This window comes from Triturus cristatus, chromosome 11 (assembly GCF_964204655.1).
Source record: "Triturus cristatus chromosome 11, aTriCri1.1, whole genome shotgun sequence".
NCBI classification, from domain to species: domain Eukaryota; kingdom Metazoa; phylum Chordata; class Amphibia; order Caudata; family Salamandridae; genus Triturus; species Triturus cristatus.
In genome coordinates, this window is record NC_140594.1 from 419,526,204 (window position 1) to 419,554,162 (window position 27,959).

The 27,959-nt window shown below is 39.3% G+C and overlaps 1 long non-coding RNA gene across 1 annotated transcript; it reads right to left on the bottom strand.

The window, feature by feature from the left end:
• Positions 1–1,653: 1,653 nt before the first annotated feature.
• Positions 1,654–27,958, bottom strand: LOC146784357 (uncharacterized). The gene is made up of 4 exons (XR_014970632.1): positions 27,897–27,958; positions 4,210–4,632; positions 3,036–3,251; positions 1,654–1,971 (listed from the first exon to the last, which is right to left on the bottom strand). It is a non-coding gene; the product is annotated as an uncharacterized LOC146784357 (long non-coding RNA).
• Position 27,959: the final 1 nt, after the last annotated feature.

Here is a 27,959-nt window from a genome sequence, read left to right on the forward strand (position 1 = left end):
TTAGAGAGTGTTAGCAAATGAGGCAAGGGATGCAGAGAAGTATGGGAAGTTAAAAACACAAATTATGATTTGAGTTTCTAGTGAGCTCTTGATTTTCACAATAAAACACCCAATAGTATTGATCTGTTTACCTTTATAAAAATCACGATTTTTTGTATTACTTATAGTAAATGTGCTAACAGTGGACTTTTCCATCTGCAGGTTATACTGAATGACCAGCAGTGGCAGTGTTTCACGACAGAGTTTCTCTGAATTGCCGAGACTGAAGAAAAAAAAAAGGCAGTCTTCCGGCATACAGCACCATTTTACCAATTTATATGGTAAGTAAAACTCTCAATCATTCCTTCAGGCATTACAAAGACGATCACAGCATCAGAAAGTCCTCCCTACCTTACAGTGGTAACCTGTGCCTGAATAATATTTCCGTCAAGATGGAACTAATATGGATCACATTGATTTGGTCTTGATAATAAGACTGTCTGGCTCCAACGATACTAAAGCCTGCTTTAGATCCTGGTGCTAGCAATGTTCCCTTTGAGGAAATTGCTGCCTTTGAGGCTGAAATGCACTCTCTCACTTTAGAACGATAGTGTTACCTTCTTACGGAAGGAAGCTCATTTAACCTCTTCTTCTGTGCTCTGTATGTTGGACTCTGATATTCAAGATTGATTGATTGTTAAGGATAATCTGTTTTTGTATCTCCATCCCACTTTCAACAAGCATTTACAATGCAATGGTCTCGGCATTTGTAAAGTTAGAGCTATTGATATTGCTTATGACACTGTGTTGCTATTTCTAAGTTAGTAGTAAAATGTGTTTTAAATGTGAGACTTAGTGTGTTTGCTTAGAGACACAGGTTGCTATAACTGACATATGTTAGACTCTATGTATAAAAAGCTTTTGGCATAGAGTACCAGTTAAAACAGAGCCACTTATTCTGAGTTACCTGCATACTAATATTTACTCAGTATTGTAAGAGGCAGTAATGTATAGAGGCATTTCCTTTTAAAGGCACCTTTTTAGATGCATGCAAATAAAAATACATAGATATCAAGTCTCCTGTACATATATTGAGACTTGAAGCTGTGAATTTGTTTGATAGAAAGTGAGTAAGAAAGAGTGAGTAGTATAGTATTGATTAAGTAGTATGTTTTGTAATTAAGTAGGAATGGTATATTAGAGTGTTAGTAGTATTAATGTTTATATTTTAGTGAGGATTAGAGCGAGTATGAAAGAGTTTGGTAAATATTGCTATTGTTTGCAATGTATAAAAGTGTTTGTAGTTGTGTAGTAGAAGTAGTATTGTTGGTGGAGTTAGTGTTTAGATAGTGTACTATTACATGAGTAATAGCTGTTAAGAGAGAGCAAGGTGTGAATAGGAAGTTGTAGACTCTAAATGGAGGAGTAAGTATTAGTGGCAGAGTGCAGTAAGTATTACTGAGAAAGTATAGACCTCTATTATTCCTTTTTTTGTAATATTAGTACATATATAAGGCAAAATGTGTACATGTATACAGAAGTGATTGTGTAATTGGTTATCAGAATGGAGCATATAAATGCATCCAAGTACATATTAAACAGTATTCTGTCTTTGAAACAAGAAACAGTAAGCCAAATGTCATTTGAGATTTTTATTAACTTAAATGTGTAATTGTTATTTATTATCTTTATTTAAAATAAAAAAATTATGATTTTTGCACATTGCATAATTTAAGCTTCGTCTAGAATTCCGATAATGTGTTAATTTTGAAAGATATTTAATGTCTTTGGCAGGTGTGACATAAGAGCCTCTGCAAAGTCATCAATATCCGCTGGTATATTTAGGTGGTCCATTAGAAGTGCATTGCTAATTTGTACTGATTTCAAATGTTCATTGTCTTCAATTTGTATTGTTATGGTACTTTTCTCCTGAGTAGTATTCTCTAGTCCATATATTGTGATTTGAAGTTCTTCTTGGGGTGGCTCTATTTTCTGTGAAAAGAAAAAAACATTTGTTACGAAAGCCATTTTTACTGTATATGCGTTTTTTTATTGCTATTTTAGAACGTGCTTTTGAAAGAAATAGAAAAGTGCCATAGATGCAGAAGGAAGTTATCAAAGATATTACTGTTAATTGCATATTGTCGGAGAGGTTGCGAAGTGTGTGTATGGTTAGTTAAAGGCAAAGACCTAAAGTGCGTAATTATGTGTTAGTACTTATGGATTTTATTAAGGAGGTGTTGTATATTTTTGATGCAGAGTGTCTGAAATGCAATGTAAGATGAACTAAAGGTGAAAGATATTTAGAGAAATGTATGTTTGTTCAGTGCATTTTATGAAAACTTTGAAATAGAATTTGAATATGCAGAGGTAAGGAGTGATATAGTGCGAATAAATTAGAAGCTAAGTTATAGTTAAGGTAAAAACTAAGTTTGCATTTAAGGAAGTTGTGTAGTATTATGGTTTAAGAAAAGGTAAATGTAGACGTAGATCTAGAGTTGGATGTTTTGCTTTAGATTTAGTAATGTATGAAATTGTTGGTATTCTGAGTGAAAGTTAGCGTTCTATATAGACAAAGTAAGGTATTTGAAGTTTGCATGTGGTAGTAGGTAAGGTATAGATAGTGACTAAAATAGTTACTATGGTATGGTTATGGAGTAGCATTTTAAAATGTGTGCAAAATTAATAGACCTAAAGATGTAGTATGTTCTGCAATGTATTTTTCTACAAGTTTTGTATTTTGTCGTTAGGTAGTGAGCTGTAGGGAAGGTAAACAGAAATGTAGTTAGAGATATTCAGAGTGTTTTGTATTAATGTATATGCATGTATGTAAAGTGATATAATATTTTGGTGTGACAGCTATGTGTATGAGAGTTATGTGTATGAGAGTTGTGTACAATTGCAAATTATATGTTGAAGAAAGAGCAACTGATGTTGTTAGGTGTGAGATTAAAATGGTGAATTTAATTTGTCTTGTGTTCTAGATGTGTAAGTAAGTGTTTTGTAAAGAATGCAAGTTTTGTATTGAGAAAAATGTTATTTTACTTTGTACTTACTTGCAATTGTGTATTTCGAGTAGAATTCAATATTTTCTGGTTATTAAATTCATGCACTGTTAAATGCGTTATTTTGATATAGGTTCCAAGTTCGATTGGAAAGTCCGCCGCGTCTCTCCATAGTGTTATTTTCACTGAGTCTGTTGCATCGTTGACTGTTATCGATTTTAGTTTAGTTTCTTGTCCTCCAATGAATACTGTTTTTGTTTATTCCTCCTGTCAAATTTTCCAAAAAATGAGTGTTATTGGTTCTTGCATAGATAGTATACAGTTGAGCAGTATAGTTGTTTATTGGAGAGAACATGAGAACCAAATGTTTGTTGATTGGTGTAGTGTATTTGTTGTGTAATAGTGTGTGCTACAGTGTGTACGTTAGAGTGTGCGGTAGAGAGTATTGTATGAAAGTGTATATATATGATCTAAATTGTAGGAGAGTGCATATAAAAGAGTAGATGATGATATTTTGTATAGCTATCAATTTTACAAGTGTTGCGAATAAATAGTACTAATACTTTACATGTGTTTGAAACTGGTGGGAATGTTCCATGCAATCAACACGATTCAATAGTGCATTTAGGGTATCACCTGTATTCTTACTCATTGGTAATACCGTTTTCTCAAATTGTAACAGTTGTATATAAATATTATAAAAGGAGCGAGTGGAGTCGCTAGTACATTGTATGTGGTGTATAGTAAGTATAGTGCTATTAGCATCAACATTGTGTATTATATTTGATTTTCTACATCGATTATTTCTACATCTAGTCTTTAGATAATATTTTACACTATTTTTTATGCATGTAGTAGATTGTACTAGAAAGTATTGGAAAGGTTTATGTAGTAAAGAATGAGTTATAGAGTGTCTATAAATATATGTAATACATTGTGTTGTGTGTGAAAGAGGAGGAACTAACAGTTAGTACTAGAAATGTTTATAGATAGTATGTGTGTTGTAATGAGTGTTGTACATAGTTTATAGTAAAGAGTGTGCTGCTAAGAGTATGTGTTTTAAAGAGTTGGAGTTACCAAATGTGTTATAGAATGTATGTTACAGTGGTCTGAAGAGTGTTTTTTCAAAGTGTGTGTGGTAGATACTGTGGCTGATAGTATGTGGGTTTACTGACTATTACATGGAATTGCTAATATGCAACCAATTTTTTTTTATGAGACATACCCCAGATATTGTGCCTAATATGCTCATTAATGACCGTAAATTTGCTTTTCTTTTTGTTTTTATTGGAGAAACTGGCGGTGCAGGCGGCTGTAGTAAATATTCTGCTTCCTGGGTAATTGGTTCCGGGATTGTTAATGGCATTCTTGAAATCTTTGTTTGTTTGGTTAAGATTATCACATTGTTCTTGTTGATAAAATCCCGAATTATAATCCCATTTCCTTCCTTTGTCAGCTTGAAAAAATCATCATTGTAGCAAGTTCCTTTTATTGACCCACTTTCATCAGCTAGAGCAATATGGAATAAAATCTTATTTTTTTTGCAATTTGTTTTTGCAGAGCATTTTACTATGTTTGCTCGTATTGCATTCTGATAAGGTTTGCTTTCCTCGTGTTTTGCTTCCTTAATTTCTTGTATAGAAGAAATCTGCAATGAGAGAAAAAAATGTGAGTAGACCTTTTGAATATAGCATGTAAAGAAAGCAAATTTCTGAAAGAAAAGAACATACCAATTGATAAATTCTGCTTGTTAAACTGCTACCCATAATGCTTTGTGATCGCTATAGTAGGACTCTAATATACCGAAGTGAGTTACATTTTCATTAACATATATATGGTCTAAGGTTGAATTGTAGTCTGTGTAGTTTTGTATTTTTTGGTGACATTGGAATTGGTTTTGCATGTATTCTAATAGTGGTGTTGCGTTGTGCGATACTTGGGCTAAATCTATGTTGAAGTCACCCATTATTATATATTTGTAGTTTGGGTAAAAGTTCAATACGCTAGTTAATACTTGAAAAAGTTTTTGTAGTTGTACATGTGGTGGTTTGTATAATATCACAAATAAGTAGTCACAATTATTTACAATTAAAGTAAAATGTAAAATGTCAATTTCGTGCTGTTTCATAAATTGGTAAAAGGCAAATATTTTTTTTGTAATAAATAGCGATTCCATGCTTGGTATGCTGATTATGGAATTTATCAAATATCATCAGATGATAGTGGTGAATATATAATGAATTGCTGTTTCCTTCCCTAGTTGTGTTTATTTCAGTGAGACATATAATATCTGCATTCATGATATTTGTGTCGGCTTGTATAGCTTTGTGATTTTTTTGTAGTGAACGTATGTTGTGTACAATAATATTAAAGTTTAGCAGATAGTCACATAATTGTGGTACTGATATTTCCAATTGCATATCTGTCCTTAAGCGGGCCATTTCTTCATGAACTTTTGGGTGTACAACTATTTTGTCTTGCTGAAAGTTTTTAATATATATGTTTTCTAATGATTTTGCTCTGCTTAAAGCAACATAATGCAAATGATGTATTTTACTATTGTTAAAATGGATGTAAAGTGGTTCAATAGTTTCTCCTTGTGTTGTATGTATAGTACGTGCAGATGATTGGCGTAGTGGGAATTGCTTGCGTATAATTGTTATACATTTTTGTGTAAATTGAAAATGTCTAGAGATAGCATGAATTGGTGTCCAATGAGGCGAAATGTTATTGCAATATATCTGGCTATTTTCCTGTCTTGTCAATTTCCCAACATTTTCTTTATCAAAAAGAATCCATATCACATGTGGAACGCTATTGATAGTTTCTACTAATTCAAATATACCTGTAGCACCGTTTGTTAAGCCATCGTTAACATTTATATTGCATGTCAGATCGTATCGTAACTTTAATGCAATATGCAATATAAATGGCAGGCCCATGGTCTTAGTTGGATCTGCAGGTAATTGCATTAGTATTTTTTTTTTTATTACTATTTCGCTTAGGTCAGATGCAACTGTATCTATTGCGGTTGATGTGTAAACAGGATAGTTTATTATATGTTGTAACAAAACTTCATTATTAATATTATTAACTTCTTTGTTTGTTGCCATTATATAAGGGATGGTTTTGGTGATGTTTTGGGGTGGCTCTAACTCGCGTGTTTGTATTTGTATAATATCGGCATTAGTTTGTTTTCCTTCTCTTAATCTGTTTAGTAATTGAGCAAATGGCAAGTCATTTAGCTGCCGCATAATTTTTGTCCATTCAAACAACTTAGTGTGTTTGCCACAAATTTGTACTTACTGGTCTGTATGAATGTCTAGAATTTTCAAATATGTATGTGTCAAATACTGGTTTTAATTGATAAAACTCTCCAATTGCTAATACGGATATTCCACCAAAAGGGAGGTTGGACATTTTAATTTCCTGCAACCTGTTATGTATAAAATTGAAAAGATTTGCCCCTACCATTGTTATTTCATCAATTATTAGCAATTTAAGATGCAATAATTCATTTTGAAGTGCACTCCTCTTCTCATGAGTTAGTGGTTTATGAGTTAGCGATTGCGAAACTGGTATTTTGAATGTACTATGTAGCGTTTTACCATGTATGTTATGTGCAGCTTTGCCTGTTGGAGCTGTAAGCAATACATAAATGTTATCAGGATTTTCTCCAGCTTTGGTATTGTAATAGCGTAGTAAGGTTTGGTAAAGGGCTGTAATAAGGAAGCTTTTGCCTACTCCTGCACCACCTGTGCAAAACGTATAGCAAGGTGTTTCTTTTGTTTTTAGCCAATGCAAGTGATGGTATATAAAGTTAAAGTTGCTCATTTGTAAGATTTTGCACCAAACTGTGATATTGGTCATTTGGCATTATATTATTGGTTAAAAGTTCTTCATTACTTGTACTTCTAATGCCTAAATCAAATGCCAAGTCATATAATAGTGGTTCATTCACTTGAACTTCAGGACAAATGTTTTCGTCGGTTTCTATATCCATTGGCGGTATAAGTAATGTGTCTAATGTACAGTCTCCATTGGTATTAGGTGTTAATGGGGTATTATGCCTATTATACTTAGTATGATTAGCGTCAACTATGGTTTGAATTTCTAGGTATTTTTCATAATATGTTCCCTTATTACCAATTATTAGATTTTCTACTCTCCAGGGATAATAAAGCATTAGCAATTCTCTGTAATAATTTTCAGGGTCATTCCTTTTGTTAAATCTGCAATAGCGAATTACCTTCTGTTTTTTGCGCTTTGTATAGTCTGTTTCTGCAGTTTCATTTGGTATATTAATTTCAAGTTCTTCCTCATCTGAGCTATAAAAGTTATTTTCTGTGAGGAAATTCTCATGGTCGGTTTCATTTTTCCGCTTTCTACTTTTATTATTTTCATTATACCTAGATGCATAGTCAGCTAATGTACATGTTTCCAATTCTGTAGGACGCTTGCTGTACTTTACTATAACATTATCATATTGTATGTGATTGGATGTATCTGGTAACAAATTTATAGTCTCAATGTCTTTTAATAAGTAGGTACGCTTTTCTGGAGGGCTTGTATTAATGAAAACATAAGATCTAGAACTTTTGCGTAAAGGAATTTGAAGTATAAGATAGGCTGCTTCTTGCGCACTTATTTCTGTACAGTTTAGGAATTTGTTACCTATATGCTTAAGCTGCTCTTTTATACTTGGATTGTGATGAACTTCTTTTGCTGCTTGTGCAATTAACTTGCTCATTCCACGCTGTAATTTACTAATATATGATACTATATATACGGCACATGCATATGCGTCTAAGATGTATTGTATATCAATGTTTGCTTGCCATGCTTGTAAAATTGTAGTATTGTAGTTATTAATAAAGCATTCCGCTGGTGTTCTTTTTAGGAAAATCGTATTTTTTTCTATAATGCAGCGTATACATATAACATATTGTCTTAGATCTAGTTGCATAGAATCTAAAAACTGAGTAAAGGAATAATTTGGGAACTCTTGTGTGTTCATAGTCAGGTGGATTAGTTCAATTTGCTGTAAGAGCTCTTGATCAGTTTTGTCTAGTGGTAATGGTTCCAGTATAAAAGTTTCTGGCCTTGGATATTTTGGGTACTGGTATTTGCAGGTTCTTTTATGTTTAATACGACAATTTTTGGTATGTCCATGCCTTTGTAGGGGCAATAAAGACTCAACATTTGGATCCTGTGTTTTTGCACAAGTTATATATTTATCTATAAAAGCTGTAACTGTATTAAGTTCTGAAGTTGCATATTGTGGAGCATTTTCAATCCATATTATTGCATGTATATGTGGTGATCCTCTTTGTTGGAATTCTACTCTATAAAAGTAATCTATTATCTTGCCAATTGGGTTACTTTCATGCAATAAAATACAATTAAAGAATTTTCTAACTTGAAAGTCAAAATGTCGTGCACAAGTAATGGGATTTATTTGTTTTAATTTGCATTTTGCCTCCCATGACATATTTTTGAATTCTTCTTCTGTACATTCTTGTTTTTTCTCTGTACGTAATAGTATGTTTATTAAATGATACCATTTAGTTTCTGCTGCTGATAATGTTAAAAAAAATGTTGGTATCCCCAATTGTCTAATCATAGCAAATAAGTCTTTTTTGCATTGCTCCCAATATGGTGGCGAGCTACGTATAGTTTTTAGTATGTTGTATCCCTCATTAAATTGGAAAATGCTATCTAATTTTTGTTTTATGTCTTTTGCTGTAATAATGTTACCATTGTTAAAATATTTTCTAAGCGAGATGTATATTTTGCTCTGTATTTGCTTAATATGCAACTTTTTCAATTTAAAGAAAACATTTGTTATGGACTTTGCTACTCTTAGATCATTACTTCTTAATTCCCATTGACATATTGTACTGTAATGTATTGTTACATGTCTTTCTTTGTTTGTTGGCCTTCGCTTCCCACAAAAGATAGTGGGGAAAGCTAAATATTCAGAATCGTTGTCTTCATATAGACCCCTTGGTGTGTGATATTCAGCAGGTGCTAAATTCATAATATTAATGCTTTCTGTAGTTATAGTTTCATTAGTTAGCATAGTATCTAAATTCCCTGCTGCAATGTTGTCTGAGGAATCTGACGTATTGTTTGTATCAGAAGTGTCATTACAAGGTGGTATATTTTCTGGTGTATATTCCCAATCCTGATTAACGGTGACTCCATATTCTTGGAACATACTGCTAGTAGTTGCTAAATATAGAGCTGCACGCTTTACTTTGTTTGGCCTAACATTTTCTAAATGGGTATCGGATTTATAGCTTAATTTCCTTTTTAATTTAATTGGGATTGTCATGTTATCATTAATTTGTCTTGGCAAAACAGTAACAGTTGTCATAACATCGGCAGGGACGTTAACTACTGCACCTGAGAGATTTATGAAAGCCTCGCGGCAGCGTTCTAATTTGTAAAAAAGGTATTCTCTTCCAGGGGATCCTCATCAATAGTCATAAGCATTAGAATATTCCCGCCCATGTGCGGGATCCCGGAAACAGTATATTATATGTGCCCCACATATACATATCCATACATATATACCTATATGTATACACAAGCAAATGCAGCCCCTAACACCCTAGAGCTGAATCATGCTGTAAGGAATTTCCACTACACATTAGAAAAAATAGCATTATCAACATGAGAAACAACATTATAACTTGTTTGGAAACTGTTTTAATGCTTAGAAAACAGCAGAAATTCTTAGAAAACACTGAAAGCATAGGAAGCTCCCAGGCTGCATTGCAAATACCCAGTCTAAAAAGACTGAAAAGCTAACTCATAGCTGTATAGTAAGAACTGACACCGTGCCTTTAAGGCACACCTGACCCCCACCTTCCCATCATGCCTCAGGGGTGACAGTTAGGTCAGTTGTTCTTTCCGGCTCCTTCTAGAAGGATCCTGGCAACAGAGCTCCACTTTTTTCTGAGTTTGTCAGAAAATATTGTCTATTTTTTCAATTCTTTTTCCCTTACTTCGACGTTTCACAGCTAAGTCAGTAAGAGGCTGCCTTTTTTTAGGCTTATTTGGGCATTTTTTCCACTTAAAATGCCTTCTCTTTTCGATCCTTGCCCTGCCTGTGGCAAGAAAAAGGCCGCGACTGACTCTCACAGGGTCTGTATCCTGTGTCTGCCGGAGGACCATGATTCCAGCACATGTCCTCACTGCCAGGGCCTGTCCAAAAGAACTTTGAAGGACAGAGAGCGAAGTCGCGCTTATGGCCTAGCGCAACCATCTAGAGGCCGATCTCCGGTGAGGAAGGGCTCCAAGAGGCATAAAAAATCATCTAGAAGCAAGTCCTCTCGTCCTTCCGCCTCAGCGTCGGGCTCGGCGCTGGGAAAAGATGTTCCGGTAGGTCATATTTCGAAAAAGAAGTTCTCGACAGCGGGCTCGCCGTCGAGAGCAGGTACGACGTCGACGTCGAAGTCCAGACCGCCATCGTCAACTCGGCGACGATCGGCGTCGAGATCCAGAGCGGCGTCGAGATCCAGATCCTCTCCGCCGTCGTCAACCCGGCGACGTTCGGCGTCGAGAGACACCCCCCCTCCGCCGTCGTCAACCCGGCGACGATCGGCGTCGAGAAGCAGGGAACCTCCGCCGTCGTCAACCAGGCGACGATCGGCGTCGAGGAGCAGAGAACCTCCGCCGTCGTCAACCCGGCGACGATCGGCGTCGAGGAGCAGAGAGCCTCCGCCGTCGCCAACCCAGCGGCGTTCGGCGTCGAGGAGCAGGGACCTTCCGCCGTCGACATCTCGACGTCGATCGGCGTCGAGGAGCAGGGACCCTCCGCCGTCGTCAACCAGGCGACGACCGGCGTCGAGGAGTGTCACCCCTCCGTCGTCGAGGGCACCATCCCCACCGTCGTCGAGGCTTCATCGACGTTCGACGTCGAAGCAGCAGGATCCTCCGCCGTCGTCCTCCAAGCGGCGTTCGGCGTCGAGGTTGGCATCGGTATCGACGTCGAGAGTGGCAGCATCTCCGCCGGCGTCCCCGCGGCGTCCGGCGTCGAGGGAGAGAGAGCCTCCGTCGTCGGCTTCACATCGCCGCTCGACGTCGAGGCGGCAGGCTTCGCCCACGGAACATGGCTGCCGGTCCACGTCGAGACGGCGTTCGACGTCGAGAGAGTCCCACCGAGACAGGAGAGGACACCACGGATCGTCGTCAAGACCGCGCTCGACGTCGAGACAGGCCTCAGACAAGTCGGTGGTCCTGGTTACGGAGTCGGCTTCTCGCCACTCCTCCTCCCACTCAGAGGCCTCTCCACGACCAGCAAAGCCACGAGACCATGCAGCTCAACCCCGTAGGTCTTCTCCTCAGACTCAGAACGTTACTCTGTCGCCCAGATGGCTACTACCAGCACATCATTGGCTAGACTCAGGGCCTACAAGGAGGATGCGGGAATACATCAGCCCAGTGCATGATTCTCCGCTGCAACGCCTGGTGGCCGCTGTGGACAGAGCTAGTCCCCCCAGGCCAGCACGTCCGAGATCTCCGGACTACAGGCGATGCAGATCGCGCTCCCCCAGACGGGAGGAGCGTTCACCTGGGTCAAGGGCGCGTGATCATCACCGGAAGCGCAAAAGGACTCCATCATCGTCCTCTTCCTCATCCTCCAAGTCCTCCATCAGAAACTATTCTCCCACGCTCACGGACAGCCCAGTGTCCAGGGTCTCTCCCGTAGACGACATCAACACCTACCAGGAAGTGTTGCAGCGGGGAGCACTGAAGCTGGGGATTGAGATGTCAGTCCCCCAAGTCACAACCTCGGTGATTTTTGAAACACTTCACCAAAAGTCTGCCTCTCGTCCGCTGCTACCTTTGGTCCCAGGAATCATGGAACCAGTCATGGACACTTTTCTCACCCCGGCGACTGTCAAAGCCGTTCCGGCTCGTATCCTAAAAAAATACAAGCCAGCTACCTCTGACCCCGTCTTTGTAAAGACAGACCCACCTGCGGACTCCGTCATAGTGGCAGCTGCCAGGAAGGGTCAGACGGCGTCGTCCTCCTCCTCCTCCGTCCCTCCAGACAAGGAGAGCAGAACCCAGGACTCATGGGGACGCAGGACCTGCTCTTCGGCGGCGGCAGCCCTCAAGATCTCCAGCGCGGCGGCGCTTCTGGGCAGGTACGATAGGGCCCTCTGGGATTCGATGGAACGTTTCAAATCCAAGCTGCCCAAGGAGGACCAAAAGGACTTTGAGGAGATTGTTACTGAAGGGGCACTGGTGGCTAATCAGTCGATTAGCACAGCGGCGGATGGTGCGCTAATCTCAGCCCACTCTTATACACACGGCGTCTGCGCCAGGAGGTCGTCCTGGTTGCGTCTGACAGGGCTCAAGCCGGACGCACAGCAACGGATTTTAAACCTCCCGTTCTCTGGCAACTCCCTCTTCGGCACTCACACGGATGAGGAGATGGGGCGCATGAAAACTGAGCTGGACACTCTCAAAGCCGTGGGCTTGGAGAAGAAAAAGGAGTTCAAGCGCCGTTTTCGACCCACCCAACGCAAGGGGCCTCAACAGAGGGTTCAAACCCCTCAGTGGTCTCAGAGCAAACCCCAAGGGAAAACCCAGTTTCGAGGCGGAAAGTCTGGCAGAGGCAGAGGTGGACACCAACAACAGTCCTCCACTGCCACAAGAGGAGGAAAGTCATGAGCTGTGGCTTCCTCTACGACCGTTGCCCACTCCAGTGGGAGGAAGTGCGTCGCAACATCTAGCAGAGTGGGTCAGCATCACAAAAGATCGCTGGGTGCTGAATATACTGCGTCATGGATATGCGCTACGTTTTCGAGCGCTTCCCAGAGACATCCCGCCAAAGAGGTCCCGTCCTCACCACCTAAACCTACTCAAGCGGGAAGTGAGGTCCCTTCTGCAAAAGCATGCCATAGAAAGGGTTCCTCCTTCACAGGTCGGAAAAGGAGTGTACTCCCGGTACTTCCTGGTGCCCAAGAAAGATCAAGAGCACAAGTTTCGGCCGATTCTGGACCTTCGTCTCCTAAACAAAGTCATCGTCAAGGAGAAGTTCCGTATGTTGGCGCTTCACCAAATATGTCCACATCTACAAGTCGGAGATTGGATGTGTTCGGTGGACCTCCAAGATGCGTATTTTCACATTCCAATAGCAAAGCATCACCGCAGGTACCTGCGGTTTGTGGTAGGAGACAAGCACTACCAGTACAAAGTGCTTCCATTCGGACTCAAGTCGGCCCCGCGAGTCTTCACCAAATGTATGGCAGTGGTGGCGGCCTGCCTACACAAGCAGGGTCTCTTCGTCTACCCGTACCTGGACGACTGGTTACTGAAGGCTCCAACCCAGCAACAGGTGAGGAAAGACTTCCAAATCTGTCTAAGACAGTTGCACGCTCTCGGCCTTCACGTCAACATGGCGAAGTCCGTGCAGCGGCCTACTCAGTCCATCCACTACCTTGGCTCCGTTCTGGACACAAGCGTGGGAAGAGCGTATCCTTCGGAGGAGAGACTGTCTTCAATGAAGAAAAAATGCAGGCTTATGCAGCAGATGCGGAGGCAGTCAGTTCGGCAGGTAGCATCTCTGCTGGGTTCCATGGCGTCCTGCATTTTTCTGATTCCCCACGCCAGGCTGCGGATGAGACCTTTGCAGCAAGCTCTGGAGGATCAATGGGATCAGTCCACAGGTCGTTGGGGAGATCGGATCTCTCTCCCCCAGGTAGCGAAATCTTCCCTAACATGGTGGACTCGTCAGAACAATCTGTTGGTGGGAGTCCCGTTTCACCAGCCACTTCCGGTGCAATCAGTGGTGACAGACGCGTCGCTACAAGGATGGGGAGCCCACATGGGGTGCCTCCAGATACAAGGTCAGTGGTCTGCAAAAGAACAGGGCTACCACATAAATATGCTAGAGCTTCGGGCAGTCCACCTTGCTCTAAAAGCGTTCCTCCCAGCAATCGAGACCAACTCAATCCTGGTGCAGACCGACAACACCACGACCATGTTTTACCTGAACAAACAGGGCGGGACTCGGTCACGGCCCCTCTCCCTGGAGGCGCAGGCGATCTGGCACTGGCTGCTTGCCCGGAACCTCTCGGTGGTGGCAGTACACCTTCCAGGGGAATTGAATATCAAGGCAGACGCACTCAGCAGGCATTTCGAAGATCAGCCCGACTGGGTGCTGCACGACGACGTGGTGGCGGACCTGTTCCGTTGGTGGGGTCGTCCAGACATCGATCTGTTTGCAGACGACGAAAATTCAAAATGCCACGCCTTCGCGTCCAGATTCCACCGTCCAGGGACCAGGGGGAATGCTCTTTTGATGGACTGGTCAGGGACATTTGCCTACGCCTTTCCGCCCCTGCCTCTGATTCCGAAGGTGGTATCCAAGCTGCTCAGATCCGACATGAAGATGATCCTCATAGCTCCGGACTGGCCGCGCCAGTGGTGGTACCCGGACCTTCTTCATCTCTCGGTTCGACCTCACAGGCGGCTGCCTTGCAGGCCGGACTTGCTGTCCAAGATGGGCGGGAGGATTCTGCATCCCAACCTTCCCTCACTGAACTTAACGGCATGGCTCCTGAGGTCCTGCAATACGGACATTTAGGTCTACCTCCTGACTGCATGCATATTCTCAAGGAAGCGAAGCGACCCTCCACAAGAGCGTCTTATGCGTTTAAGTGGAAGAGGTTCTTCATTTGGTGTAGGGAGAATCACCATGATCCTACAAAGGGGCAGGAGGACGTCATCCTTCCGTACCTCCTCCACTTAGCTAGATCAGGCTTGAAGTATGCATCCATCAGGGTCCATTTGTCTGCCATTACAGCTTACAGGAGGTCTCCCAGTCAACCTTCTTTTTTCCAGATGCAGGTGGTCAAGGACTTCTTGCAGGGGTTGAAAAAAGTTTACCCCCCTGTTCGAAACCCTTCACCTCCGTGGGAGTTGAACTTAGTGTTATCCAAGTTGATGGGCCCACCTTTTGAGCCGATCCACAAAGCTTCTTTACAGCATCTGTCGTGGAAGGCGGCTTTTCTGGTAGCCATTACATCGGCACGCAGAGTAAGCGAAATCCAGGCTCTGTGTACTAAAGAGCCGTACACAGTTTTTCACCAGCACAAAGTGGTCTTAAGGGCACATCCATCCTTTCTCCCTAAGGTAGTGTCTGATTTTCATATTAATCAGTCCATTTCTCTGCCATCCTTCTTCCCGAATCCAGCGACCCCGGCTGAGCGGTCGCTCCACTCCTTAGACCTCAAAAGGGTACTTAAATTCTACCTGGCAAGTACCAGAGGCATTAGGAAGACGGACCAGCTGTTTGTCAACTATGGCGCCATGAGAACAGGCTTCCCAGCAGCTAAGCGATCCATTTCCAGATGGATTGTTTCTTGCATTACCCTAGCCTACCAGCTGGCGAAAAGGCCCTTACCTTTGGCCCCTAAGGCCCATTCTACTAGGGGGAAAGCGGCCACAGTAGCTTTCCTGCATGACGTTCCTATGGCAGAGATCTGCAAGGCGGCCACTTGGAAATCGGTCCATACTTTTACCAGGCACTACTGCCTCGAATCCGATTCCAGGGCGGATGCCCAAGTAGGCCAAGCCTCCTTGAGGAACCTGTTTGGGTAGCTGAGCTATCTGAGCATACTGTTCCTTCTCTGTTTTTTTCTTTCCTTTGCCCGCAGGGAGATGAGGTGAGGCTCGCTATTCTATTCTAATGCTTATGACTATTGATGAGGATCCCCTGGAAGAGAAGGATTAGTTACTTACCTGTAATCCTAGTTCTCTTCCAGGGGTATCCTCATCAAAGTCATAAGCAACCCTCCCGCCTCCCCGGGCAAAGGTGTGATAGTTTTCAGAGGTTATTATTTTCTTTGGGCCATGACTTTTCAGTCTCCGCAAAGAACAACTGACCTAACTGTCACCCCTGAGGCATGATGGGAAGGTGGGGGTCAGGTGTGCCTTAAAGGCACGGTGTCAGTTCTTACTATACAGCTATGAGTTAGCTTTTCAGTCTTTTTAGACTGGGTATTTGCAATGCAGCCTGGGAGCTTCCTATGCTTTCAGTGTTTTCTAAGAATTTCTGCTGTTTTCTAAGCATTAAAACAGTTTCCAAACAAGTTATAATGTTGTTTCTCATGTTTATAATGCTATTTTTTCTAATGTGTAGTGGAAATTCCTTACAGCATGATTCAGCTCTAGGGTGTTAGGGGCTGCATTTGCTTGTGTATACATATAGGTATATATGTATGGATATGTATATGTGGGGCACATATAATATACTGTTTCCGGGATCCCGCACATGGGCGGGAATATTCTAATGCTTATGACTTTGATGAGGATACCCCTGGAAGAGAACTAGGATTACAGGTAAGTAACTAATCCTTCTTGGTGATCCTAATCTCTCTTCTAAATTATGCAAGTGTAATTCTGGTGGTATATCAGGAAATGTCATCCCATTATAGAAAGAACAAGGTGGTATTTTGTCCTTGGCAATATATTTGTAACATGTTCTGCATATATCTTCTGTTTGATATTTGCTAATGTTACATTCACTGAATTTAGCCCTTTTTTTTACATTGTGCGTTTTTTGCAAACTTTGTTTATGCCATAACTGATTGCAAATAGTGCAAGCATACTCTGGGCCATATCTAATTTGTGCATGGAAACTACTAATCATGGCATTTGTTGGCAATGATGTTATATTTGTGTCATTCAGTGTATTTTCTGGTTCTTGTGCATGCAATCTTTTTCTATTACTGGTATTTTGTTGGACTCCTATTGCAGCTGGTTGATTGTGAATTCCAGCATCGGGTGTAAATGTGCTCGTTAGTGCATTGGGATTTTTAATAGCTATGTTAGATCCAATATTACTTGTGGTTGTGGAAATCTCTGTATGCATTTGACTATCGCTGTTGAGTGTTTCTGTGAGTGTATTTTCTACCTGTAACTCTATAGGTGTGATATGTATAGATGCATTTAGAGCTACCTTTGTAGTATGGATATATGTTTCTTATCGGTGTAATTTGCAATTTTGCGTATTGTAACTGGAGTGAAGTATAAAGTAATACTTAATGAATTTGGTACTTTGTTCTGAAGAGCCAACGTTATGATGTATTCAATAAGCTGCTTAGGTGATTTGATTTCTATAGCAATAGATGTCTCCTCAGCATGAGAACAATTTCTCTTTTTGGCTACTTGAATTAAATACAAAGTATGCATGGATAGTTTTGAATATTGAAATAGTATATGCATTTAAACAAACAAATATACCATTCTGCAAATTCATTGAAGTAAGGGTTCTCAAAAGCTTGGTATTTTGTATTTCTGTTTGTTTCCCCTCAATCGCAAAGCTCTTTTTTTGCTTAATTGCATATATAATGTTATTGTGATCTATGTAATTGGGTAAATATTGTGGCTGCATACAATTTTCTTTATTAACAGACTGTATTTCAATATATAGAGCATCTCCAAGTTCCATAATAGATTGCAAGTCTAGACTATCCCAACTATGTGCGGGTTTACAGTAGTTATGTAGAATAGCAAATAGACTATTTTGTACAGATTGTGCACACCTTGATGGTAGTCTAAGATCTGTTTATGTTTGCTGTTTGTCTGTACTATTTACTACATTTATATTTTGTTGTGTTTCTGCTAAAAAAGTGTGGTCTATGTTTTTCTTGATGGTATTATGCCTTTTGGACAATATAGCATTGGTGTTACTTTGTGGACTAACTATTTTGTTACACTGAGTGTTAGGTATGTTTGTAGGATGGGAACTCTGTGTATATGCGTTAGTATGCAAATCACAGGCTGTCCTGTTTTGTGTATGTATGTTTCTTGTATTACAACTTGTGATTCCTGTGTTGTGTGTAAGTGCATTTGTAAGTATACTTGCGTATGTAGTAGTATTATGTGAGTCACTAGTATATTGTGTTGTATCTATGCTATTGCAGGTAGGTAGAGGCAGTTGTGCAGTTGTTATAGGTACAAGGGCATTTTTTTCTTCTTGAATATGCTGAGTAGTAGCTAATGATGCTGATGGCTGTTGTGTATTTACAAGAGTGCCTGTCTTTGATTTCCGGAGCGAATGTTTTTCAGTTTCTATGCGAGTTTTCAATTTGTGTGTGAAAAAATCTGTACATACTTTAGTAGAATGCACATAAATATGTTTGTGTAATATGGTACTTGTATTTTTTTCTGCTATGAGCATTGCCTTATGTAGTGACTCTTTTTTAATTGTACTTATATCTATTGGAGTTAATTCATATGGTAAGTAATTTGTATTGGGTCGCTTTAGACTATATGCCAGATTTGTAATGTACTCTATGTCCTTCAAATGATATTTGTATGGTAATACATGTTCCATTTGGGTGAGGCATTCCTGTGCTATCGCGGCTATGTGAGTCAAATACAAAGTATGAATTTTCACTGTGCATAATGGCTATAACATACATATCCATGCAAAGTAAAACACCGCAATGTAAATTTAGTGCAGCTCTCAATACTGTTTGCATTTTTGGTGAAGATGGGTCAAAATGTTTCAGTATATCCCCATAAGAAGGTTGTTTAAGCTTAAGCGAATAGATAGTGTTATTGTGTTGTATATAATTTGGTAAATCATCAGGATGCATAAGGTGTTCTTGATTAATGGAATGCATATCTATATATAAAGCATCCCCCAAGTCCATAATGGCATGTAAATCTTCTACAGTCCATGTATTAGCAGGTCTGTAGCAATTGTGTATGATTGCAAATGTGCTGTTTGGCAAACATTGTTTGCCTCGCGAAGTAGGGGAAAATTTGTTATGTCCTTGATGATAAGTTGCTTGCAGTATTTCCATGATATTGATTATTTGAACATTATTTCTGTGTCACAAACTGCAGGCCCTAAACTACCTATTATATGTCTGTATTGCAGTGTTCTCTTTATGCTGTATTTTAGTGTTGTAAGTATATTGTATCGACTATATATATATGTGTGATTATATATAAATATAATGCTAACTAGCATATATAAATATTTATATATACCTTCGACCTTTTCTGAGTATTTACTATTTAGTTTTGTAGATAACCAAGTCTTATGCAACTTTTCCTGTGCTGTTAATAATAGGAAGGAATGAACAGATGCTGTTCAGCCAACTGATTTGCGTAAAATAGGTTATGTATACCGTAGTCTATCTATTTATGCTATATGCATAGGATTTTTAAATGAATTTAAGTGTTTTCTATGCATGCATTGGGTGTGTGTTTGTATACGTTTTTAGTGCGTTTCCACGAATGGTCTGCTTTAAGCAAAGCTCCGTGTCTATTAAATAGCCTGTGAATGATATTTACAAATCTGCAAGTACTAGACTTTATAATCTGCTTTTGTATCTTTAAGAGGCATGTTATAGCTATAGAAAATTTAGGTTATGCATGCTCAACACAAGGAGTATGTTTCTAAAAGTGTGTATGTGTGTATATATATATATATATATATATATATATATATATATATATATATATATATATATATATATATATATATATATATTTTCTCAAAAGGGTCACTGTGAAGAGCCGCTCTCCCTCCTGACGACGCCGGTGCCAGCAGCGAGCACAGTCCGCCTATATGTATTTCCAAAGAAGACGTTATCCCAAACTTCAGAATAACTTCCAGCGGCACACCAGAGGACGAGTTCAATTTAGGTTTATTGACTCAAAAACAAAACAGTACGACGCGTTTCGGCGAAGCCTTTGTCAAGCCAACCATTTCAATCATTAAGAAAGTCCCATTAGGGCGGGTTTATGGTATATAAGTTCGCAATGACTGTCGGGACTTGTGAAGAAGCCATTGAAAAAGGCCATGGCGGCCGAAATGCATCTGGCAAATTGGGAGAGAACACTGATGTACCTGCAGCTGGCGGTGAATAAAAGGAGTTACTTACCCACTGTGTGGCGTTTCGAATAAGGGCAACCTTCTGTTTTGCATATATATATATATATATATATATATATATATATATATATATATATATATATATATATATATATATATATATATATATATATATATATATATATATATATATATATATATATATATATATATATATATATATATATATATATATATATATATATATTTTCACCTTCGTTTCCCCAAGGGGGATTCCCCACGCACTCACGGACAGAAGCCAAACTTAGCCAGTAAAGTTTTCAGTTGTATTCCATTTAATCCATTAATTCACAGCGTGCCAATTCAAGTAAAAGGACTCTACGCGTTTCACCTCCCCTGAGGCTTGTTCACGAGATTTACCAATGATACACAGGCTTTTTTTTCTTTTTAAATGCATGAAAAAAACATAAAAAAACGTGAAGTGACATCACATCCTGTTTTGGTGCAGCAAGGGATTATGGTCTTAGTAGTTTGTAATCCTATTTGTCACAAGTTTAACTAACAGTGTATCCACACAATTTATAAACAAAATTAACGCAAACAAATCGCAATTGAAGTTGATCAGGTTGACTTTGATTTAGTCATGCAGTCAATTGTTGGACTCTTAAGGTTTTAACAATAATTATAACCCTCCAGTGGGTCAATATAAATCAAAACCATGGATTATATTCACAATTGTTATATATGGGGCCCTCCAGTGTGCCTGACCTGAATCTGATATTTTGATATGTCGGAATGCAATTATGTGGCAATCGAACCTTGAATTCATTTTACGATGTGACGTGCTGCCTAGTGACACCCCAAATTAACAAAAACCAATTAAGTGAAAGTAATCATCAAAAAACCTAAAATATTAAAATACAGGAGGCCAAAGTTCATGTCCTTTATCATTCTATGACCTTATCCATGATAATGAAAGTTTATAGGTGATAATGGAGTTCTTCATCCTGATTTAACCCATGAGGAGTCAGAGTCCTGAAATTTAAGATGTGCTTCGACTCTTTCTGCCTGAGAGTTCTTTCACGGTCACCTCCTCTGGGATGCATTCCCACCGCTTCAACAGCGTAAAATTTAAGTTCTTTCCAGTTGCCATGATGTTCTTTTTCCATGTGCTTGGCCACCGCATTACTTCTGTCGTTGTTTATCGTGGCCCTCACATGCTCCAATATACGTTTTTTTAACTCGCACTTTGTGCTTCCCACGTACTTCAGAGAACAGGGACACTCAATGATGTAAACGACAAATTGACTTTTACAGTTAATCAATTGCTGGATTTTCCACATTCGTTTGTTTGCCATTTTGATTTCCTTCATATTTTGAGCAATTGTACAGACCTTGCAGCACGTGCATTTGAAAAAACCGATAGGTTTTAGCCAGTTCATCTGTTTTTTTTGGCCCAAAAAATGACTATGTACCAATTGGTCTTTGAGATTCTTTGACCGTCTGTATGTGATATTCGGGTGATCCCCCACAATACTTGAAGTTGTTTGATCCATTTTTAAAATGTGCCAGTTCTTACGCAGTATTTTAATCAATTGTGGGTTGTCAGTGGAATGAGTGGTTATAAATCTTATTTGATTTTCATCCTGTTTCTCTTTTTCTTTTTCTTTCAACAAATCAATTCTCTTGATGCTCATGGTTCTCTTTAAGGACTCCTGGATTGATTTCTCACTGTAATTCCTTTTCTTGAAGCGTGTGATTGCCTGGTTGCGATGTTTTAACCATTCTTCTTCCTTTGAGCATATTCTCTTAATTCTGAGAAACTCCCCGTAGGGGATGTTTTTGATCAAGCTCTTTTGATGGAATGATTCAGCATGTAGAACTGCATTCGTTGCAGTGTTTTTCCGATGTAATGTTGTGTGAATCATATTCTCAACAATGTAAATTTCAGTATCCAGAAAAACAACTTTTTCTTCACTGATGTGATATGTGAATTTTAAGTTGAATTCAGATGTGTTTAGAATCTCAAAGTATTCAGCAAATTCTTTTTCAGATCCCTCCCAGATAATAAACAAATCGTCTATGTATCTAAACCAAGCAATGGTTTTATTTACATAGACGTCATGTTCGCTGCTCCATGCCCAGCTCTGCTCCCATAGACCCATCGTTAGGCAAGCATATGATGGACTAAAGGAAAATCCCATTGCTGTCCCCTTTGTTTGACGAAAGATTTCCTCACCGAACATAAATGTGTTTTGTTCCAGACATGTCTGTATCATTTGTAATAACATCACATTATGATCAGAGAATTGGATGTTTCTTTCTGAGAGGAAGTGTTTACATGCTTTCAAACCAATGTCGTTTTGGATGTTCGAGTATAGTGATATAACATCCATTGTTATTAGTTTGTAGTTTGTTTGCCAAGGTGTGTCCTGTAAATGTCTCAATAGGTCCCCCGTGTCTTGCAAATAGGAACTCAAATTCTTTACATATGGCAACAAAAATACATCTAAGAAGTTAGCCATTGGTTCCAACAAAGCTCCTTTCGCCGAGATTATCGGTCTCCCTGGTGGTTGAAGTGGATTTTTATGTATCTTGGGAAGGAAATAAATGGTTGCCATTTTTGGATGTTCCATGGTCAGATATTTCACTTCATCATCATTCAACAAGTTTTGTTTATTCCAAATATTCAGCTTGACATCCAATTCTTCCTTCCATTTTTTTGTTGGGTTTGTTTTTAGTTTCTCATAGTATTCTCTGTTTAGTAATTGTGAGTATGCCTCTTTGATATAAGCATCTTTTTCTAGGATGATGATGTTACCCCCTTTATCAGCCATTTTTATTTCAATGGAGTCATCATTTTTGAGTCCAAGCAGGGCTTTACGTTCTTCCAATGAAAGATTGTCTTGTTTTCTCGAGTGGTTTATTTTATAAAGATCTTTTATGACACACTCGTGGAAAAGGTCAATTTTGTTCCCTTGTGGCAATTGTGGATAAAACTTGGATTTGGCTTTTTTGTAACTAGAACCAGCTCCCAACTGGTCGCAATATGATCGTAGCTCACTTTCCTGATGCTCTGGACCTTTATCCAGATCCATTAAAGTGATAAATTGTGTCGTATCTTTTGCCTGTAGTCCCATTTCTGGTTTTTCAACAATTTTGTGGTGTGACGCCATTTTAGGATTTTCCGCAAACAGCTTAGCTAATTTGATTTTGCGAACATATTTATATAGGTCGATTCTTGTTTCAGCAAGATCAATGCCGGTGGTGGGGCAGAAATTTAAGCCACGTTGTAGCAGTTTTATTTCAGTGTCGGTTAAGATTTTTTTGGAGAGGTTTATGACTTGTAGCTCTTGATTGTCATTTGCGACCATTTCAATCTGATTGACTAATTCCATTTCTGTCGCATACTTCTCGTCGTTGTTCCCACTCGACTGAAAATAGGGTTTGCGCTGCCGCTTGCCTCTTCTTGTTGTTTTCTGCGGGCATTTCCACGTCCCCTGCCTCTTCCTCGGGTGTTTGATTGTGGCATTCCCATATTCTTCTCCCAGTTTTTTTGTTGCAACGCTAATCTCATCTCTCCTAAAAAAGAGCATTTAACTCTTGCGTCACTCTGATCACCTTCCAGATCACTTGCATCGGTAACTCGGAGAACTATTTCTGTTAAGATTGGAAGCGGAATTAGTAATGCAAGAGACGGATGGGATAAAAAGAAAAACACAAATGACTGGAGAAGTTTTGGTCGTAAAACAACAGCGCTAATCAAAGTGTTCTTTTGAGCCAGTTCAAAAATGGATAAAAGGGAGGCCAATAGAAATGCCCTTATTGACACATTTTTTGAACAAGAGACAACAGCAAATACGGGCGATGAAACGACTAGCAGCACACACAGAACCGATGTGAAAAATAGACTGCGCATATGGGAGAAATTGTCCAAAAAAGAAATAAATAAGTGGTGGGAAGAAATAAATAAGTGGTGGGAAGTAACCTCCTTGAAAAAGTACTTAGAGGTAAAAAGAGTACCACGTGGGCTTCGTATTGGATTAATGCCAAATCACACAGACACTAGCAATGAACTATTGAGTGAATGGGGTGAATACATCCTTAAATCTTCATTAGGATTAATGGAAATTTTGGTGAAACATATCCAAATAGCCCTTGAGAAAACAACCACACAACTAAGAGAAATGGAAAAGGAATTGGCAACGGTGGTTATGAACCCAGATTTATTAAAATTCAAAGAGGAATTGGAACAGTATATAGAGAAACACGAGGAAAGTGTTAAAGCTAGAAAATTATCGAAGTTCCAACGAGACAAAGAGGATTACTTGGAGGGTCGTATCTTTACCTATGCGAGAAAATATGACCGTTTGAAACAACAGGATAAATTAGACATGGCTACAAACAGCAGTAGCCTATCTTCATTAACATCAACCGATGCAAGTGATCTGGAAGGTGATCAGAGTGACGCAAGAGTTAAATGCTCTTTTTTAGGAGAGATGAGATTAGCGTTGCAACAAAAAAACTGGGAGAAGAATATGGGAATGCCACAATCAAACACCCGAGGAAGAGGCAGGGGACGTGGAAATGCCCGCAGAAAACAACAAGAAGAGGCAAGCGGCAGCGCAAACCCTATTTTCAGTCGAGTGGGAACAACGACGAGAAGTATGCGACAGAAATGGAATTAGTCAATCAGATTGAAATGGTCGCAAATGACAATCAAGAGCTACAAGTCATAAACCTCTCCAAAAAAATCTTAACCGACACTGAAATAAAACTGCTACAACGTGGCTTAAATTTCTGCCCCACCACCGGCATTGATCTTGCTGAAACAAGAATCGACCTATATAAATATGTTCGCAAAATCAAATTAGCTAAGCTGTTTGCGGAAAATCCTAAAATGGCGTCACACCACAAAATTGTTGAAAAACCAGAAATGGGACTACAGGCAAAAGATACGACACAATTTATCACTTTAATGGATCTGGATAAAGGTCCAGAGCATCAGGAAAGTGAGCTACGATCATATTGCGACCAGTTGGGAGCTGGTTCTAGTTACAAAAAAGCCAAATCCAAGTTTTATCCACAATTGCCACAAGGGAACAAAATTGACCTTTTCCACGAGTGTGTCATAAAAGATCTTTATAAAATAAACCACTCGAGAAAACAAGACAATCTTTCATTGGAAGAACGTAAAGCCCTGCTTGGACTCAAAAATGATGACTCCATTGAAATAAAAATGGCTGATAAAGGGGGTAACATCATCATCCTAGAAAAAGATGCTTATATCAAAGAGGCATACTCACAATTACTAAACAGAGAATACTATGAGAAACTAAAAACAAACCCAACAAAAAAATGGAAGGAAGAATTGGATGTCAAGCTGAATATTTGGAATAAACAAAACTTGTTGAATGATGATGAAGTGAAATATCTGACCATGGAACATCCAAAAATGGCAACCATTTATTTCCTTCCCAAGATACATAAAAATCCACTTCAACCACCAGGGAGACCGATAATCTCGGCGAAAGGAGCTTTGTTGGAACCAATGGCTAACTTCTTAGATGTATTTTTGTTGCCATATGTAAAGAATTTGAGTTCCTATTTGCAAGACACGGGGGACCTATTGAGACATTTACAGGACACACCTTGGCAAACAAACTACAAACTAATAACAATGGATGTTATATCACTATACTCGAACATCCAAAACGACATTGGTTTGAAAGCATGTAAACACTTCCTCTCAGAAAGAAACATCCAATTCTCTGATCATAATGTGATGTTATTACAAATGATACAGACATGTCTGGAACAAAACACATTTATGTTCGGTGAGGAAATCTTTCGTCAAACAAAGGGGACAGCAATGGGATTTTCCTTTAGTCCATCATATGCTTGCCTAACGATGGGTCTATGGGAGCAGAGCTGGGCATGGAGCAGCGAACATGACGTCTATGTAAATAAAACCATTGCTTGGTTTAGATACATAGACGATTTGTTTATTATCTGGGAGGGATCTGAAAAAGAATTTGCTGAATACTTTGAGATTCTAAACACATCTGAATTCAACTTAAAATTCACATATCACATCAGTGAAGAAAAAGTTGTTTTTCTGGATACTGAAATTTACATTGTTGAGAATATGATTCACACAACATTACATCGGAAAAACACTGCAACGAATGCAGTTCTACATGCTGAATCATTCCATCAAAAGAGCTTGATCAAAAACATCCCCTACGGGGAGTTTCTCAGAATTAAGAGAATATGCTCAAAGGAAGAAGAATGGTTAAAACATCGCAACCAGGCAATCACACGCTTCAAGAAAAGGAATTACAGTGAGAAATCAATCCAGGAGTCCTTAAAGAGAACCATGAGCATCAAGAGAATTGATTTGTTGAAAGAAAAAGAAAAAGAGAAACAGGATGAAAATCAAATAAGATTTATAACCACTCATTCCACTGACAACCCACAATTGATTAAAATACTGCGTAAGAACTGGCACATTTTAAAAATGGATCAAACAACTTCAAGTATTGTGGGGGATCACCCGAATATCACATACAGACGGTCAAAGAATCTCAAAGACCAATTGGTACATAGTCATTTTTTGGGCCAAAAAAAACAGATGAACTGGCTAAAACCTATCGGTTTTTTCAAATGCACGTGCTGCAAGGTCTGTACAATTGCTCAAAATATGAAGGAAATCAAAATGGCAAACAAACGAATGTGGAAAATCCAGCAATTGATTAACTGTAAAAGTCAATTTGTCGTTTACATCATTGAGTGTCCCTGTTCTCTGAAGTACGTGGGAAGCACAAAGTGCGAGTTAAAAAAACGTATATTGGAGCATGTGAGGGCCACGATAAACAACGACAGAAGTAATGCGGTGGCCAAGCACATGGAAAAAGAACATCATGGCAACTGGAAAGAACTTAAATTTTACGCTGTTGAAGCGGTGGGAATGCATCCCAGAGGAGGTGACCGTGAAAGAACTCTCAGGCAGAAAGAGTCGAAGCACATCTTAAATTTCAGGACTCTGACTCCTCATGGGTTAAATCAGGATGAAGAACTCCATTATCACCTATAAACTTTCATTATCATGGATAAGGTCATAGAATGATAAAGGACATGAACTTTGGCCTCCTGTATTTTAATATTTTAGGTTTTTTGATGATTACTTTCACTTAATTGGTTTTTGTTAATTTGGGGTGTCACTAGGCAGCACGTCACATCGTAAAATGAATTCAAGGTTCGATTGCCACATAATTGCATTCCGACATATCAAAATATCAGATTCAGGTCAGGCACACTGGAGGGCCCCATATATAACAATTGTGAATATAATCCATGGTTTTGATTTATATTGACCCACTGGAGGGTTATAATTATTGTTAAAACCTTAAGAGTCCAACAATTGACTGCATGACTAAATCAAAGTCAACCTGATCAACTTCAATTGCGATTTGTTTGCGTTAATTTTGTTTATAAATTGTGTGGATACACTGTTAGTTAAACTTGTGACAAATAGGATTACAAACTACTAAGACCATAATCCCTTGCTGCACCAAAACAGGATGTGATGTCACTTCACGTTTTTTTATGTTTTTTTCATGCATTTAAAAAGAAAAAAAAAGCCTGTGTATCATTGGTAAATCTCGTGAACAAGCCTCAGGGGAGGTGAAACGCGTAGAGTCCTTTTACTTGAATTGGCACGCTGTGAATTAATGGATTAAATGGAATACAACTGAAAACTTTACTGGCTAAGTTTGGCTTCTGTCCGTGAGTGCGTGGGGAATCCCCCTTGGGGAAACGAAGGTGAAATTACAAACGGCTTGGCCCTGCCGTACCTCATCCGCACCGCCATAGAGCGCCTGGAATTCCAAAGTGGGCCGTTTTGCGGAAAAAAAAAAAAAAAAAAAAAAAAAAAAAAAAAAAATATATATATATATATATATTCTAATGATTTGAACTAATTTGTTTTGAGCATAGGCTGATAGGTTAACAAAATAGTAAGGTACTTTCACCTTGATGTCTTGATAAGGAATGAGCAACTTGCTACAGTGATCTAGGGAAGAATAAAAACAAGT